The sequence below is a fragment of the Octopus bimaculoides genome, chromosome 9 (assembly GCF_046866305.1).
Source record: "Octopus bimaculoides isolate indiv1 chromosome 9, ASM4686630v1, whole genome shotgun sequence".
NCBI lineage: Eukaryota > Metazoa > Mollusca > Cephalopoda > Octopoda > Octopodidae > Octopus > Octopus bimaculoides.
The window spans coordinates 86,272,204-86,289,181 of NC_142936.1; the positions used below are offsets into that span (position 1 = coordinate 86,272,204).

The 16,978-nt window shown below is 38.6% G+C and overlaps 1 protein-coding gene and 1 pseudogene across 11 annotated transcripts in view; both read left to right on the forward strand.

The window, feature by feature from the left end:
- The window catches only part of LOC106878494 (uncharacterized), a 470,127-nt gene that overhangs the window by 390,178 nt on the left and 62,971 nt on the right, over positions 1-16,978 (forward strand). The gene's annotated exons all lie outside the window — the stretch shown is intronic.
- LOC149134236 (U2 spliceosomal RNA) lies at positions 5,154-5,331 on the forward strand (annotated as a pseudogene).

Genomic DNA, 16,978 nt, shown 5'->3' on the forward strand with positions numbered 1-16,978 from the left:
GTACCAGTCAAGTTCGGTGTAATTGATTTTCCTCTCCCCTTAAAAACTGCTGGCCCTTTGCCAAAATTTGAAACCATTATTATTATTATTATTATCATTATTATTATGAAGGCAACAAGCTGGCAGAGTCGTTAGCATGCTGGACGAAATGCTTAGCAGTATTTTGCCTGTCACTATGTTCTGAGTTCAAATTCTGCCGAGGTCGTCTTTGCCTTTCATCCTTTTGGGGTTGATAAATGAAGTACCAGTGGAATTCTGGGGTTGATGTAATTGATTTAGTCTCCTCCCCCAAAGCTTCAGATTATTATTATTATTATTATTATTATCATTATTATTATTATTATTATCAATATATCTTGGGTCAGTGTGCCAATTCTCAGCATGAACCTTTATGTCAGAAAACCCAGTCTGGCAGAGGGCACTTGCTCTTGGCAGTAAGGGCAATTCAGGATCTCTGGGGTTCTTCGACTACACACAGCTGTTTCCTTACTGTAATATTTTTCATGCCTTTTTTTTTTCCTTTATATTTATGTTGTTTTTCAGGCCTGTTTGTCCCCTACTTGACTTCTGTTATCCTACCATCACTACCACCACCACCACCACCACCACCACCACCACTGTCATTGTAATGTTCCATTATTTATTACCCTTGTGGCAAATATTGAAACATTAATATGATTGGAGTTGAAAGCCTGCCAAAATCCAATACGTCCTTTTTTTTCCCCCCCTATAGCATCCCAGCAAATCAGATAAAATAGGTGTCAGTCAGCTACTGGGAATGATATAAAAATGTATGGTTTTGGTACCAATATTAGAGACGATTGAAGGCGGCAAGCTGACAGAAATGGTAACATGCCAGGCGAAATGCTTAGCAGTATTTCATCTGTCTTTACATTCCGAGTTCAAATACCACTGAGGTCAACTTTGCTTTTCATCCTTTCGAGGTTGACAAATTAAGTACCAGTTGCGTACTGGGGTCGATCTAATCGACTGGCCCCTCCCCCAAAATTTTGGGCCTTGTGCCTAGAGTAGAAAAGAATATTAGAGACCATTGTGTTGCCATCCGGTTTCACCAGTCCTCAGTCAAATCGTCCAACCCATGCTAGCATGGAAAGCGGACATTAAACGATGATGATGATGATGATGATGATGATGATTGTTAATGGAATTGCTAAAACACAAGACAAAAAAAAAAAAATCCTTGTGGTATTTAATTAGTTCAAATCCATTTGTGATCACCTCTACTTTTCATTTTGAGTAAGTTTTAATAAAGTACCAGTCAAGTACTGCATTGTTCCACTTTCCCTCAAATGTGTTGTGGCTTTGTGGTGATGTTAGAGACTGCTGTGTTTTGAGTTCAATTTTCACCGAGGTCGACTTTGCCTTTCATCCTTTCAGGGTTGATTAAATAAGTATCAGTGAAAACTGGGAGCCGATGTAATTGACTAGTTCCCTCCTTCAAAATTTCAGGCCTTGTGCCTATAGCAGAAAGGATTATTATTATTATTATAGACATTGCACAGTATACAATGTTGTGAGGTTGTTGATTGAAGATATTGTGTCTACCGGGGGTTTGTATTGTTTGTCAAGTCACAACAAGGACCTCAGACAGTCAGTACTTTAATGCAATATGCGTGCAGTTCTAAGTAATGCTGACTTTTGCAATACATCTAGATTGTAGGGTACTTCTAAAATTTTCAGATATTTTTTCAGATTGAACCCAATGCTCCGATGACAATAGGGATAACTTTTATGTTTGATTCGCATGGCTGCCACATCTTTGTGATCTCAATTCTCAAGTCTCCATATTTATCAACCGTTTCTCTTTCTTTCATGATATGTTGATCTCCTGGTGCTGCCACATCAATTATTAGGCCATTATTATTATTATTATCATTATTATTAAGGCAGCATGCTGGCTGAATCATTAGAATGCCAGCAAAATGCCTGGCAGTATTTCCTCCAGCTGAGCATTGGGGGGTGACGTAATCGACCAACACCCTTCCCCCCAAATTTCTGGCCTTGTACCAAAATTTGAAACCATTATTATTATTATTATTATTATTATTATTATTATTATTATTATTATTATTATTATTATTATTATTATTATTATTATTATTAAGGCGGCAGGCTGGCCGAATTGTTAGTATGTCAGACAAAATGCTAAGCAGCATTTCATCTAGCTCTTTGCATTCTGAGTTCAAATTCTGCCTTTCATTCTTTTGGGGTGGGGGGGTCAATAAAATAAGAACCAGCTGAGCACCAGGGTGGATGTATTTGACTAACCCCCCACCCCACAAATTTCAGGTGATGTGTTTATAATAGAAAGAATTATTGCTATTATTATTATTATTATTATTATTATTATTATTATTATTATTGCTATTATTATTATTATTATTATTATTATTATTATTATTATTAAGGCAGTGAGCTGGCAGGATCGTTAGCACACTGTGCTAATGATCCTGCTTAGCGGTATTTCATCTGCTGCTACGTTCTGAGTTCAAATTCTGCCAGGGTCGGTGAAATAAGTACCAGTTATGCACTGGGGTCTATGTAATTGACTTAATCCCTTCCCCCAAATTTGAGGTCTTGTGCTTCCGGTTGAAGGAATTATTATTAAGGCAGCGATCTGGCAAGATCGTTAGCACACTGGGCAAAATGCTTAGCAGCATTTCACCCGTCACTACGTTCTGAGTTCAAATTCCACCGGAGTCGACTTTGCCTTTCATCCTTTCGGGGTCAATGAAAGAAGTACCAGTTATGCACTGGGGTCGATATAATCGAGTAGCCCCCTTCCCAAAATCTTTTCCAGGCCTTGTGTCTAGAGTAGAAATAATAATTATCATTATATCAAGGCAGTGAAACTGGCAGAATCGTTAGCACAAATGAAGTCATGAAGGCAGATGAAATGTTGCTAAGCATTTCATCTGTCTTCACGTTCTGAGTTCAAATTCCACCGAGGTCGACTTTGCCTTTTATCATTTCAGGGTCGATAAATTAAGTACCAGTGAAACACTGGAGCCGATGTAATCAACTAGTCCCCTCCCCACAAATTTCAGGCCTCACTCAACTAAGCCCCCCACCAATCCATCAAAATTGCTGTCCTTGTGCCTAAATTAGAAAATAATCGCTGCTGTTGTTGTTATTATTGAGGAGTGGCAAACAGTACCAGCAGGTTGCGTTATTTTTTGTATTAAATTGTATCCTTGTATGTTATTTGTACATATGCTGCCAGAGTTAGTAAGTACCGGTTATATATTGGTGCTGTCAATTTAATTTAATTATACCAGCACCACCACCACCATCCCTGTAAAACTGAAGCATCATCACTGCCTCTGCTTGTTGTTGTTGTTGCTGTTGTTGTTATAGCTGAAGAATGTAAGATTCTTTGAAATCAAGGTTCCTGCTTGACACAGTAAACTGCACAGACGCATACACATATGTAATTCTGTATATATTAACATACACGCCTAGATATACACACACATATATACATATGCACATTAACATACCTGTACAGACATACTCATGCATATACACACATACATACACACATACATACACACACCAACATATTGAACAAACATGTTGAGTTTTCTTTGTTGATTGATACATTGTATTATCATCATCATCATCATCATCATCATCATTAGCAGCAGCAGCAGCAGCATCACCACCGCTAACACCACCACCATCACCACCACCATCATCAGCTGTTTCATATCCACATGCTAACATATGTTGGTTTTTATAAGTGTTATTTCACAACAGCTACAACTACTACTATTACTACTACACTATCCTACAACTGTGGACACTACAATACCACACTATCTATATACACCAGTGCAACTACCACCAATACTACAAATATTACAACTACTACTACCACCACCGCCATCAATACTATTATAGACACCAGCCAATACAACTGAGCCAACAAGGGAGCTTCTACATGGTTTCTTTCTGCTTAGAAAGAGCAGCTAAGTCTCCCTCAACATCACATCATAACATCTGAAAGAAATTAAGAACACATTGGATACTGACTATGGGGGAGTGGAAGTGGAGGGAAGTTCTTATTCCAAGAATATGCACACATGATCACATGCATGCACACACACACACACACACTCTCACTGGTTGTTATAGTTCACTTGTTAATTAGTGAAATTAAAAAATTAACAAAATTAACAATAAGGAAGTTTATTATAACCTCTGTGTGTGTGTGTGTGTGTGTTTACCAATAGAATTACTCTTCTGAAAATGTATTGTATGATTTAACATGCACGCACATACGCACATACGCACGAGCGCGCATGCGCAGAAGGCAAATTGGCAGACTCGTTAGAGTGTCAGATTGCTTTGTGGGACTCGTTCCAACAGTCTGCACTCTGATTTCCAATCCTGGTGAGGTCAATAAAATAAAGCACAATCTAGGCTCTAGAGCAGCAGTGCATTGGTAAAGCATTGAACTGGATGCTTTGCCAGTATCTGTTCTGAATCTGTGTGTTTCAAGTTCAAATCCAATCCACTTTTGCTGTTATTATTTGTGACAGACAGATTAGTATCAGCAATCAAAAAACCAATCAAAATATAGTGTCTTTGGTTTAGTTGGAAGACCATCTACCACCAACACCACCATTATATACATATCACCAGAAGGTACTTAGGTATATATATGTTGTTGCTATTATGCAAAAGTGTTGTAAGTCCAAAACACTGTTTTTTCAGAAAATAGAAAAATAGTTTCACCATTCCATAGCAAACCCATTGTGCTACACTTTGACAATTTCTGATATCTTGACATCTGAAGCAGCTGGAGATATGATAGTTTGACCAAAAGAACCGGCTATTGCCAGCAAATATAAATATTTATCTATTTATTGCCCACAAGAGGTCATGCAATGGGGCTGAACCCAGAACCATGTGGTTGGAAAGCAAGCTTCTGACTGCGCAGCCACACCTACACCTATATCTATATATATATATATATATATATATATATATATATATATTTATTGCCCACAAGGGGCTAAACATAGTAGGGGACGAACAAGTGCAGACAAAGGGATTAAGTCAATTACATCGACTCCAGTGCGTAACTGGTACTTATTTAATTGACCCCGAAAGGATGAAAAGCAAAGTCAACCTCAGCAGATTTTGAACTCAGAATGTATATATATATGTATCTGATACAGTCCCTATTTGGGGCCATCGATATTAAACTGATTCTTAGAACAAGGCAAAGAGTTAGGGGCTTGCTCCACCTTTGCCATGGGTTGGTCTGGTATAGCAGTACTTCCAGGATTCAGCCCATCTCCCACCCAGGAGAGTGTCTGTCTGTGTGTGTGTTTGGGGTTACTCTAACTCCTCCCACACAGTCCAACCGATTTTAATGGTTTTTGGCACATAGGTAGATCACATGCCCTGAAGTTCAGATAAGGCCGGAATTTTTTGAAAACTGAATAATGCTCAGCTGGCATCGATTTTTGTGAGCTCAATCGGGTGTTTGAATGGAAATTCCCATAACGATGTTATTTTTCCTGCAGCATTTGCATTTTGCCACGTGTAAAATTTCAACAAAATCGAAAGAAAAGTCTCTAAGGAAATGCTTATCCAATACAAGGTAAGAGGTGGGCTTAACTTCAATATGGAAAACACAAGCAACGCTGGGTCCAACAGCCAGTATATATATATATATATTATATTATATATATATATATATATATATATATATATATATATACACACACACACACACACATACACTGGATGATTAAGATAAGCACAAATATAAATTATTAGTTCCTACATAGATTTCTCCGTTGCAGTTATTTAGAACTCCGCATAGGCTGTTCCAAGTGCATTTGGATGCATGACTGCACTGGGTCATCAAGGGAACAGTTTACTGCATTCTATCACAAAGATCTAACATGTAGATATATGTGCTGGTGGCATGTAAAAAGCACTCTAGGGATAGTTGGCATTAGGAAGGGCATCCAGCTGTAGAAATCTTGCCAGATCAGATTGGAGCCTGGTGCAGCCTACAGGCTTGCCTGTCCTCAATCAAACTGTCCAACCCATGCCAACATGGAAAACGGACATGAAACGATAATGGTGATGATGAGGATATATATATATATATCTTTTACTCTTTTACTTGTTTCAGTCATTTGACTGCGGCCATGCTGGAGCAGCGCCTTTAGTCGAGCAAATCGACCCCAGGACTTATTCTTTGTAGGCCTAGTACTTATTCTATCGGTCTCTTTGCCGAACCACTAAGTTACGGGGACGTAAACACACCAGCATCAGTTGTCAAGTGATGGTGGGGGGAACAAACACAGACACACAAACATACACACACACACATGTATATACATATATATGACAGGCTTCTTTCAGTTTCCGTCTACCAAATCCACACGCAAGGCTTTGGTCAGCCCGAGACTATATAGTAGAAGACACTTGCCCAAGGTACCACGCAGTGGGACTGAACCCAGAACCATGTTGTTGGTAAGCAAGCTACTTACCATGTAGCCACTCCTGTGCCTATATATACATATATATACATTACACACACACACACACACACACATATATATAGGTGCAACATTGACTTTGTGGATGCTGGTAATGTGGAACCTCTTATAATCTGCACAAATTTACACTAAGGTACAAGTACCTGGATTTCATTTAATTCTTCAAGTAAACTTGATATTTTAAATTTGGAGTGTGTTGACTGAAGTCACCATCCATGGTTCAGAAAAACCAGTAACTTGGATAGGTTTTGGAAACAAAGATTCCGGAACATTGATTGTGTGTGTGTGTGTGTGTGTATACACACAAGTACAATCACACACACACACATGTACAAAGTGACTCTCTCCAATATGCAACATTCTGTTTCAGCAATCTTTTGGACAAATCACCCCACCCATCTCCAAAAAGTGAAACATTGAATAACATAATCCTAGATACACTATGCCTTTGATCACACAAACTGCTGGGACTGGGCTGAGTTGGTGCTAAGCAACAACAACAACAACAACAACAACCCTAGCGCTACCACTTCCAGTTACCACCATCATTCCATAATCTCTCCCCTACCTCACTAGTTCTACTAGGGGACCCCCCCCCCTACCCACTTTTCTGTTTTCTCACCCTGGAACTTATTTTTCCTCTGTCTGGGGGTGAGACATATGGGTGAGAGGAGGAAAAAACAGAGTAGAGAGAGAGGGAGAGGGAGAAAGAGGTAGAGAGAGAGAGAGAGAGAGAGGTAGAGAGAAAGAGAGAGAGGTTTAAAGAGGGAGGCCTGACAGAGAGTTCTACAGCTGAAACCCAGACATACAATTCCACAGACTCTCTCCCCCCTCTCCTGTTCTTCACCATTCCATCTCTGAGATCTTCATCAACAGACATGATAGTTATGTCGGCAGTAAACTCCAAAGAATTACAATCTCTGTCCAATACACACACACACTCACACTTATATATGTATCGTTCTTTTATTATCAGACATTATGGTAAAGGATGTACACCACTACACAACCTCGGTAGTAGCAGAAGCAGTACCCACTGCTGCTAGTGTGTGGCCACCACACTGACTATTATTACTGCTGCTACTGGCATCAACCTTTCCTGTTTTTCCTGCTACTATGACTCCAGTTCCTACTGCAACCATCGTCAACCAGGCGACTCCCACTCCAGCAAGTCCACTACAACTAGCTCCACTATATCCTCCCACCGCTCTCTATTCAGCTTTTCTGCTAGCTTCTACACTACCACCACCACCACCACCGCCATAAACCACAATCGCTATTATCGCAACCACTCCGAACACGACTACCACCACTTTTACTACAACCACTACCAGCACCAGTATCACGCATTATATTATGTAGTCCTAGATACACTGTGACTGAAGAACACTTTAAATATTGTAGTCTTAGATGCATATGTTTAAAGGTACATTAGATAATATAGTCCTAGGTACACTGTGTCTGAATCAAAGACAAAAATGGTTATAGTTTTGATCACTGGTCTGTTAACTTGGGGTTAAATACTAACTGCTACATCAAAACCCCTATCACTCCCATATTGTAAGAACTCCACCACCAATACTACTACTACTACTACTACTACTATCACTACTACAACTATCATTTTACTACCACCAATTCTGCCATCAAGATTACCACTACTACTACTACTGCTGGCTTCCATTAACAAAACCTTTATTACCACCACCACTACTACTACTACAACTACCTTCCATCTACTACTACTACTTCCATCTGCAGCGCCACCGCCATCACATCCTTACCCCCTGCTGTGTTCCATTCATAGTGAGTTCCATGCGATATCTGCTGCACCAGCTTGCTGCTCATTCATTGTGCATGGCTGCCACACTTGCACCTAACAGTTCAACACATAGGAATGTGCGTGCTGTGTGTGTGTGTGTGTATGTGTGTGACCTACTTTTGTACTCTGGGGTACAGAAAGAAAAGGGCTTACTTTCTCTTTTCTCTCCTCCATATTTTTATTCCTCTATCTGTCTATATCGATCGATCTCCGCCATCTCTGTCTCCCCCCCCCTCGTAACTCTCAATCTGCCTATGTATCCCTAATTCTTTCTCTCTATCTCCTTCTATCTGTCTATCTCAATCTCTCTCCCTCTCTCTCTCTATAGATAGATAGATAGATAGATAGGGATAGATAGATAGATAGATAGATAGATAGGGATAGATAGATAGATACATTTCTTTTATTAGCCACACAGGGCTCAACGAAGATGGGACAAATACAATGTAGAGCTTTTCTTTTTGGGAGGGGGAAGGAAGGAAAAAAAAAAAAAAAAAAAAAAGAAATTGGTGGTGTCGATCAAAAGGGATCGTAGGAAGGGAAAAAGGGGCAGTTCGATCAAAAGGGATCGAAAAAAAAGAAAAGGAAAGGCCGATCAATAGGGATAGATAGATAGATAGATAGACACATAGATAGATAGATAGGGATAGATAGATAGATAGATAGATAGATAGATAGATAGATAGATAGATAGATAGATAGATAGGGATAGATAGATAGATAGATAGATACACATAGATAGATAGATAGATAGATAGATAGATGTGAGACAGACAGACAGATGAGAGAGAGAGAGAGACATAGCAAGCTTTCTAATTATCTGCCTTTCTTCTTTGGGAGAAATTTCTTCCCTTGTCTTAATACGAATGAAATCCCCTTATCAAATCAGGTAGGAGGAGGAACAGGAAGTGTAGCTGGACTTTGGCACAATTAACAGGTAATCATGGAAGTGATGGTGGTGGTGGTGGTGGTACTGCTGCATCTGCTGCTGTTGCTCAACGGTGTTGGTCTTCACTGAGATTCCTCCGGTACTATTTGGTTGGCTACCTTAATATTTCTCTCATTTGCACTTTCCCTTTCTCTCCCTCTGTTAGTGCAGAATTACTTATCTATACATGCACACAGACACATACAGCTGTGTGTGTGCATGCATGCCCATCTTTGCCTTTGGGTACACCAATACACACACACACACACACACACACAATGGCTTAAATAGCTGAAAATGGAGGAAAATTTTCCAATTGTACACATGCATGCACACACCTGTATATGCATGTGTGTGTATATATAAATATGTGTGTGTGTATGTATGTGTATATATATAAATACATATATATATATATATATATATATATATATATATATATATATATATATATATATATATAGTGTTGCTTTTAGCCCCAGGAGGACATCTCCTCCAGCTGGCTTATCGACACACTACTGTATATATATATATATATATACACACAGGATATATATATATATATGCACAGGGTGATGCAAAAAGTAGATGCACCGTTATGATAAATGCATTATTATGATTAATGACACTGAAAATATCAAAAATGAGGCTCACTAATTAAATGTGCTAATAATTTTAATGAATTAAGTAGTGTAACATTGATGTGATACTTACTGTATACCTACTTTTGCACCACTCCCCTGTAGGTAGATAGATAGATAGATAGACAGATAGATAAAGAAAGAGATTTATCCCTATTATTCTCATATACACTCATATGATTCTCAGTGCAAATCTATAGATCCTTTTTTTCACCCCCTCCATCCTAGCCTACAACTGCACTGGTCTCCTATTTCCATACAGCCCACCACTGCTCCCAGTACAACTACAGTGTCCACTGTACACACAGTCACACACACACACACATACTAAACGTACCACTACTACTACCACTACTACTACCTGTCTAGCAACCATCAACAGCATCACAGGAGCCAAGCATACTCTCTTTCTGTCTCCTTGTATCTTAGAGGCAGCAGTGGGGTTTTTATCCCAACAACCTCAGCATCGCTTGTGATTTTGTCCCCACCACCACCATCGCCATGGCAGCCTCACTTATGGCTCTTCTTGTTAACTGGGAGACATCCTGTATAATACAGGAACCATGATTGTTAGAGAGAGAGAGAGAGAGAAACCCTTTGTCAGGGAATAAAGAAAATTGATTGTGGAAGGCAGAGTCAGTAGAGCAACAGTGCCTTGTGTAATGTAGTTGCATCGCTTCACAATCTGACTTCGAATTCCTTCAGGGTGGGAGTGGGGGTGGGGGCATCATCTCTGCTGTTCATTCTTCTGGGTTGGGTAAGGGATATGGAGTGGGATTGGGGTTTGGGGATGGGGGATGGGGGTCAATAATACCCTTCCAAGTCTTGTACTGAGATCAGTTTGTAGCCATTGGACCCAGATAGGATTGACATCTCCACTTCCTGATTCCAATTCCAGACTTGGACTGAACTGTGTGAAGGGATGGTATGAAGGCCTCCACATCAATGGATACCTCACCCTCCTCCACCGCCCTCTCTCTCTCTCTCTCTCTCTCTCTCTCTCTCTCTCATCGTGTTACCAATATCAATTTCAGCAATAGCCATCTTGTTTAGCCCTAAGTCAGCCCTAATTAAGCCTGCCTATGATTAAAGCATTCCAGACACGACCAACCATCCTTTTACAATGTACAGGGAACCCTTGACCTCATTACCCAATATGTCTTTCTTGTTTTGTTTCCTTAAACTGTAGGGTATGATTTGAGAGGGTTTGGCTGCTATTTCTAGTAGACTGAATGACCATGTAGAAACTCCCTCACTGTTTCAGGGATGTATATTTTAGCCGTAGCCATGTTGTGATCAAGCGTGATCACATGATTGTGTGTGTGTGTGTGTGTGTGTGTGTGTGTGTGTGTGTGTGTGAAGTGACAGAGAGTCACTACAAAGAAGGCAGAGGCCTAGTCATGTGGTAAAGAAATTGTTTGCAGCTCCATGGTTCTGAGTTCTATCTCAGTCTAGGCACCTTAGACAAGTGTCTTCTACTATATTCCTTACGAGTGGAATTTGGTAAACTATGCAGAAACCTGTTGTGTATGTATGTGCATTTTATGTGTGTGTGTGTATTTTAGGTGAGTGTGTTTACTGTTAAAAAGCCAATCCTGTCTATATCTGTCCCTTTAATCCTGGGACTTAGCAGTTTGTAAATAAGCCTAACTGAAATAAATTGTGGGGTTGATACAATCAAGTTAAAACCCTTAAAAGTGATGCTCCAGCATGGCCTCAGTACTTTGATTGAAACCGGTAAAAACATTAAAAAATATCTGCCTGGGCTGTTGTTGAGTATGTGTGTGTGTGTGTGTCTGTCTGTGTGTGCATGTCTATGTGTGAGCATATGTCTGTTGATAAATATTGTGTTCGAATATGGTGTTTTTTGTATGTTAAATATTAGTTTAAATATGGTGTGTGTGTGTACATGTGTGTCCGTATGTGTGTGTTTGTCTATGTGCATCTGTGTGTGTGTAAGTGTCAACATATGTCTAATGATACATATTACAGTGTTTAAGTGTGGTGTGTGTCCATATGTGTGTGTGTCCGTGTGTTGTACTCTAAGAATGAGCTGCTGTTTAACAAAAAAAAAAAATCAGTTCTCTGTGGAACCATCTTTCATCAGCCGATCCAATCGTCAGCACTTACCAGAATTCTTCAGCCGATGTCTAGCAGCATCTGTTAGAACATGTTGCCGCCACATTCCACATTCTTCCATTAATGTAGCGCCATCACTTTACCATATTTTAACTTCCAGCAAACGCCTATCCCCAACACCAACATCCATTCGCACACACTGTCAACGGAAGTTTATATATTGGAACATTCCTTATTCCATCAATATATCTAGTTACCATTCCTCATCCCATATTCCATTGATGGATCTAAATCACTGCATTACGGTGCCATATTTTTCCATTCTCTCAATGGATATTTCCTTCCTCTTATCTTCAAATATTCCATGCTTTGCATACATGTATAGAATCACATTAGCCATATTCCATGTTCTTCAACTGTGTAAACTAACCATAATTCATTAATGGATTTAGAATGTAAATTCCTCGTTCCATTGATGGCACTTACAACATCTAAATAGAATATCTAGGTTAAGCTGGTATGCTGCCGATTCCATTGCTGGGACTACAGGATCTAACCAGGGAACCATTATCCTATACTCCATCAGTGGATCCAGCTTCAGTTAATAGCTCTTTCTTCTCACCACTTCTTGTGTGGTTGTACATATACTTTTCTACTCTGAGTTTCCTACTTTGAAGCAAATAGACAAATGCACAGACATGAGGAACTCGGAGTAGTGGCTGAGTATATCAGTAGCATTTGATGAATAAATTCTTCTACATGCCTAGCTACAGTACTCTTTCTCCTATTTGTACACACACACATATGCATATATATATACACCTTCACAGACATGTGTACACATACAAATACGGTTATTATTTATCAACAGGTTTGTCCTAAATGGACCTATGATCAAAAGCATTCCAGCCATGACCATCAACATCCTTTTTTTTTTCAGGCTTTGTATAGTGAGGTCTACATTATCTTACGGGATATTATTCTGAAAATGGTAAAGTGATTTAACAAAGATTTGGCTGCTATTTCTAGCAGCCTGAGAAACCATTTAGAGGTCCTTCCTTGGTTCATTTTATGTATGGTGTATAGTTTAGTGTTTCCTTCTCTCTCCATTCTCTCACAGGGTCGCACAGAAAGAAAATCAGCTGTTTAGCTTTACATTTAACCTGCATTACTGACTTGTATAGTCAACATCTTTTTTATTATTTTGTTTGAGGAGTGAAGTGTTTTAACTGTTACAGTTCTTTCTTCCAGCCAGTAAGCTCTCCTTAAAGACTATGCCATATATACTGGTGGCACGTAAAAAGCACCATACGAACGTGGTCGATGCCAGTGCCACCTGACTGGTTCCCCATGCCGGTGGCACATAAAAAGCACCATACAAACGTGGTCGTTGCCAGTGCCGCCTGATTGGCTCTTATGCCAGTGGCACATAAAAAGCACCATTCAAGCGTGATCGATGCCAGTACCACCTGACTGGCCCACTACACTCTCAGAGTGGTTGGTGTTAGGATGGGCATCCAGCTGTAGAAACCTTGCCAGATCAGATTGGAGCCTGGTGCAGCCTTCTGGCTTGCCAGTCCTCAGTCAAACCATACCAACATGCCAACCCATGCCAACATGGAAAGTGGACGTTAAACGATGATGATGATGATATATATATTCAAAGTATATAATGTCAGAGATCCATTTCAGCTGATCTTACCAATTGGTTTCATACTGGGTATTAGATAACAGGGTGGTAACTAACACCATATGGTCTTCAGAGACAGGCATGGAAAAATATGGAAATATATATCTAAGGTAGTGTTTTTCAATCTTTTTACCCTTACATAACCCTTAAAATAAATTACTTATCTCAAGGAACCCCTGCACCTATCTCGTATTTTTCCATTGTAGTTCATGTGGTAAAAACGATGATGATGATGATGATGATATATATGGTTGTTATATTTTTTGGATAACATAATAGGTTAGATAGGATGATGTCTATATTACAATAAACAATATTATGTTGTGCATGTATAGTGATATTATGATCATGAAATTAGCATTAGCTTATCTCGCTCTTTCTTGCGGAACCCCTAGGCACCTTTTGTGGAACCCCGGTTGAGAAACGCCAATCTGAGGTGATGCACAGGCACTCAGATCTGACTACACTGCACCTTATAGCAGAAACAGTTGTAAGCTAATGAATTTCATTGCATAATTTCCTATTCCCTTGGCAATTTATTTAATTTCATATTGTGCTCTGTACTCAACTAATGCTTTGTTCTGAAGAGTATATGCACTGAGTTCTGAAACCAGGTTATTCGTATCATTATGTATATATGCACACATGTGCACAGGCACATATATGAGATCCATGATGTAGTTGTTGGTCAGCATGGGTCTATGTAGATGGATGTCTGTGGAGGAGATGAGAAAGTAGGATTAGATCAAATATACAATGTTGAGTTTGTGGGGTGAGGCACTGTGGAGATGGTGTGGATTTCTGGTAATGGTGATGAGCAGTAGCATAGCTAGGGTAAACCACGCCTGGGGCAAGCTGCAATAATGCGCCCCAACCCAATTACAAAATCCATGATATTATACAGTACTTATTCGTTACAAGTAATTAAAGTTTTAAAGCAGTATTTTAGGAATAATTACTTTACCAGGGTTCATTTACCTGCCAGTTCGGTACAACCGGTAATTGAAAATATATTATTTGAATGGAGTTCAAGCTTATCGTATTATGGCCGGTGGAGGTGGTGGTAGTGGTGGTGGTGGCGGCGGCAGCAGCAGCAGCGGTTGTTGTTGTTGTTGTAATAGTAGGCCTAGTATGGTGCTTCTTAATCATTTTTTTTTACATATGGACCCCCTTTCTTCCTATTTTTCTCAGAGTGGGAGAGACCCCCTCATAGCCATTCCATGTCTAGAAACTCCTGGCTGTGTGTGGTAAGAAGCTTGTTTCCTAACCACATGGTTCTGGGTTCAGTCCCACTGTGTAGCACCTTGGGCAAGTGTCTTCTACTATAGCCCTGGGCTGACCAAAGCATTGCAAGTGGATTTGGTAGATGGAAACTGAAAGAAACCTGTTGTGTGTGTGTGTGTATGTATGTATATATATGTATGTATGTGTATGTATATATATGTGTATATACATGTATATATATGTATATATATATATATGTATGTATATATATGTATGTATATATGTATATGTATGTATATATGTATATATATATATATATACATATATATATATATATATATATATATATATATATATATATATATATATATATATATATATATGTATGTATGTATATGTATGCATATCTGTGTGTGTGTCCCCACCACCACTTGACAACTGATGTTGGTGGGTTTACATCCCTGTAACTTAGCAGTTCAGCAAAATGTGACCGATAGAATAAGTACCAGGCTTTACGAAAATATCATAAATACTGGAGTCGATTTGTTTGACTAAAATTCTTCAAGGCGGTGCCCCAGCATGGCCGCAGTCCAATGACTGAAATAATATCATTAGGAATTATATTTTTTTTTAAATGTGTAAATATTTTGTGTATTGTAGAAATATAACCAGTTTATTGCACATGAATTTTAGCAACAAAATCTTACAAAAACCCCACTAAGGGCCATATGGACCCTAATTGTGGACCATAGAAAAAGAAGATGGCGCATGTCTGTGTATCACTCATTGCACTGTATTGGGGATTAAGATCTTTATTAATCAGCGAGATCAATATTTCTCACAGAGGAAGGGTATCTTGTGGATCAGAAAGAGTGGAAAGTAGGGGAGACATATTGCCATGTTCTGTGAAATTTAGATGGGATTCTTTTTACAAAAAATAAAAGAAATGCTTTAAACTTGCCCAACACCCACCATGGTGAAGAAAAAAGGACTTGAATGGTTGCAAATTCTATTTTGTCTTCTAAATAATATAAAAAAATGGGGAGGACTATCAAAGTTTTACTTATATATGTATATACATACATATATATATACACACACACACACACACACATATATATATATATACACACACACACAAGCACACATATACATAATAGACTTACACACACACAACACATGTATATGTTCTATTTATATATATATATATACAGACTCACATGCATATACACAAACACATACATACACCGACACATGTATATATTGAATATGTGGTATATATATTGTATATATATTATATAGATTATATGTATTGTTTATATATTATATATATTGTGTGTGTGTGTATATATATATTATGCTAGCATGGAAAGTGGACGTTAAACAATGATGATGATGATATTATTATTATTATTATTATTATTATTATTATTATTATTAGTGGTAGATGGGTTGTTATTTGTCACTGAGAATCACTGAGGCGGATGGGGCCTCTCTGTTGTTGCTCTTCTTTTTGTTGATGTTATTGTTGTTGTTGTAGTAGTAGTAACTGCAGCTGCTGTGTCCCAGATATGAGGAAGTAGTAATCATCCAATATGGATATTATTGGGGTTCTGCAAAGAATCAATAACTGATGAGGGTTGAAGTGTTTTCTGATCCTGAAGATGAAAGATTGCAATATTTAAATGGAGTTTTTGCTAACACTTGTGTGTGTGTGTGTGTATTTACACACACATACACACACACACACACACACACACACACATATATATATATAAAGGGAGGGAGAGAGAAAGATGCATGTGTGTGTATCGTTAAATGATGAGGATGATGATGATGATGATATATGCATACATACATAGAAAGAGAGAGAGTGTGATGTAGAGGTATAGACATAGATGTATAAGCATAAATAGATAGATAGATAGATAGATAGATAGATAGATAGATAGATAAATGCGTATATGCAGATGTATATATATGTAGATATGTATATATATGTAGATACATATATTTATATTTTAATATATTACATTTGTATGTATG